The 3,311-nt window shown below is 34.2% G+C and overlaps 1 long non-coding RNA gene across 1 annotated transcript; it reads right to left on the bottom strand.

The window, feature by feature from the left end:
• Window positions 1-378: 378 nt before the first annotated feature.
• LOC132737252 (uncharacterized) lies at window positions 379-2,259 on the bottom strand. Its single transcript, XR_009626710.1, has 3 exons — window positions 2,163-2,259; window positions 1,517-1,585; window positions 379-970 (listed from the first exon to the last, which is right to left on the bottom strand). It is a non-coding gene; the product is annotated as an uncharacterized LOC132737252 (long non-coding RNA).
• Between the last annotated feature and the right edge of the window lie 1,052 nt (window positions 2,260-3,311).

Genomic DNA, 3,311 nt, shown 5'->3' with positions numbered 1-3,311 from the left:
CTGCTTTAACGCTTCTAGCCGCTTAAGGCGTATTATCCTGCTGTATTTATATAGACAGAATGCTTCTGATAAAAGATTTGTCATCATTACCTGTCAAACAATCACTATAGGGAGAATAATTGTGAATATTATTTGTAGCAATCATTGGTCCAATAGTTACTTATTTATAAGATTTGTTTCTCACATTGACAATAGCCATTCATGTAAGATGTAATTAATTAGTACGTATCGAAAAGTAAAGAATAAAATAAGATATTAAACAAAAGATAGAGTTGTGCAGAATCAATCCTTACACATTTTGATGTTATTTATATTCGAATAAAAAATCAAACATGAGAAAGTGTCTTTTTTAATTATTGAACTTTTGGGCGCCTGTAAGAATATGTTCTAGGTATAAGACCACTAAATATTGCATTTTTTATTCCCTTCCCGGTTTAAATGGGTGCCGATAACTGTAACAGTAAAAAAATGACGGGGAGACAGTTATCGGCACATTGAATAGCAAATAACAGTCTAATTAATTTTTTTATACGTTTTAGGAAAATGAGTTTACCGGGCAGTTTGAGTGCCAGAGAGATATCTGGAGTGTTTAAGTACCCATTCCTTAAGAAAAATGAGACACAAAGTCCTAAATGTAAAGAAACTGTGTTAGCAAATTTGCCCTCTGCCGATATTGCCTATCTGCCCTCTGCCATTGCCACCCTGCCCTCTGCCGATATTGCCAATCTTCCCTCTACCAGTATTGCTAATCTGCCCTCTGTCAATCTGCCCTCTGCTAATCTTGCCAATCCGACCTCTGCCAATCTGCCTTCCATCCCAGCTGTCCCTCAAAGTAGTGATTCATCTGATGTTGTAGAAGCCCCTAGCCAAGAAACTGTCCTTGATGTGTCAAACCCTGTTGTTTTGCCTGTATCCAGACGTGATCAAAACTATGTTTCTCCTTCCTTTGAAACTTTACATGTGCCTGAACCTAAAATAAAGAAAAAAAGAAATACCCTAAAGCACTGTCAGGGTCAGAGACATTAAAAATGTTAAAAGAAAGGGAAGAAAAAAAAATACTTGAAGAGAAAGCAAAGATTCAAGGGAGAGAAGACAGAGAACAGAAGAGACAGAGAGAAGAAGATAAAGACCGGAAGAAGAAAGAACAAGAACTAAAACAGAAAATAAAACTTGCCCAACAAAAGAACAAAAAAAATGACAAAAGTGATAGTGATGTGCCCTATATGGATGAAAGCGATTATGATGAAAGGGAGGTCTGTCCTGGGTGTAAGTCCAGTGAGGGCAAAGAAAATGAGTGGCTTGGGTGCGACTCATGTCCACGTTGGTGGCACATTGAGTGTGTAGATGATGATGAATTTTATGGCAAAGATGCTAATGAATTAAAAGGGGTCGCATTTCAGTGTGAAATGTGTGCCTGAGAAGTAAAAGTATTGCCTGAGAAATACAAGTAATAAATAAATTCAGAATTTATCATTGTATTGTTTAGCATTTTAATTATCCTTCATCATGAACATACCTTTTCCAGAAATTTGTACTGAACTTGTGATCCATGGATAGAGCTCACTAATAACACATTGCCCCTCACCTAAAAATCAAAAAGCCTGTTAAGTGATTTATTTTTAAACTTTAAAATATCAGTACTGACATAATTTACTTAATGGTTCTTACATTATTTTAGAAGTAATTAATCAACATGACTGAGAGAACATGTAACTATTTTTTGTTGAACACGTAAGTTTCAAACTTCAATAAGGGATTATTGTAGCCTGTGGCAGTCATTGAATAAACATGTTTTCTAAGTCTTTATGTTTGGGGTCCGCCTGGGCTCCTTGCCATTAGTTCTTGTTGCTGGGTCATATGGGGGTTGCGTTCATTGAACGCCGCCTTTCCTTGTTGATCTTGTTTTTCATATTTTATTTATGAATACACATGTCATAAATCATGGAACAGAAACACATTTATTTTAACTAACACAACTATCTCATAAAATGAAAATGGTCGTTCAACAGGTGGTCCGAACCGGTCAAAATGGGTACGAAATGATACCGGTACGAATTGACATGACTACAAGAAAAAGAAGCATGTCAGGCATTTATTTATGCAACTGAAATTCTACTGTAAGTGCATGTGTTGTATACCGCTAATTAAAATCACAAACTTACCTTGCAAAAAAATTACTGTCATTAATTAAAAATCAATTAAAAGTGCCGATAACTGTCACACACTGCCGATAATTGGTGCCACGTTGTGTAAAGTTACAAGTCGATTTCACATTATCAAATTATTACGAAGCACCGGTTACGTCATCAAGAACAAACAATACGGGGCTCCGTTTATTCAATACAACTATTAATAGATGTTAAATATGCGTAATTTTAAGTCAGCATATAATTCACCGTTAACGTGCCGATAACTGTCGCAGTTGCTCTTCCAAACATTGAGAAATTTCTTTCATCAAACATTTCTGATGGCGCGTACTTAATCCATATATTTATCGTTATTGTTAAAATTGTTAATAAGAATAAACATACACCAAACAAATTTCATAAGCCATTTTATTGCATTTCAATTCTACTTTTGTTTCTGATAATTAAAGCTTTAAATCCTCAAATTGAATAGTGTGTTGTTATGTTTTCTGGTCTTTTGGGATCAGTGGCTAAAAAGTTATTTCGCGTCGAGGATTGATTGTAACTACAGTCGTGCTAGTGGGCTCAAACAATGTTGCATTATACGTTTTCACTCATAAAAGTGATAAATAAACCGAGTCGCCCGATTTGAATTATTTACTGTTACACTTCTGTTCATAGATATTTCATTTCTACAACTTTTAACAAAACGTCAGACAGAGATAAGAGCTCACTTGTATCCAAATATCCTATATTATTGTTGCAAACTCGCAAATCATGTTCAAAATAGAATTGCTGTTTGCAGCCGATTAAAAAATAGGATATGTTTTGTATTTGTTTTAACATTTCTAGATAGTTAATCATATTTCAATGATTTTATAATGTTTAGTTACATGGAGTCGTTACCACTAGAACGGTAAAATAAAGTTACACGAACATAATTATTTGTTTCATAATTCTTATTCAACCGTCTGCCAAAGGCAAATGAAAAAAATGGTAAAGTAAAGATAGAAACGTAGCCTTTTAACAGGTGAATAAACTTTCTTTTCAAGATTGTAGTAGTATTTGTTCTAGCCTATCTTATTTAATTATAGGTTTACAAATATCTAAGCACGGTACTTATGAAGATTTTTGTCGATTTAATTTCAAATCACATATGTAAAGTGCGAATATTTGTTTATCAAA

The sequence above is a fragment of the Ruditapes philippinarum genome, unplaced genomic scaffold, assembly GCF_026571515.1.
Source record: "Ruditapes philippinarum isolate M1 unplaced genomic scaffold, ASM2657151v2 ctg7180_1_1_1_1, whole genome shotgun sequence".
Lineage (NCBI taxonomy): Eukaryota > Metazoa > Mollusca > Bivalvia > Venerida > Veneridae > Ruditapes > Ruditapes philippinarum.
This window is presented reverse-complemented; position numbering and strand designations above follow the sequence as displayed.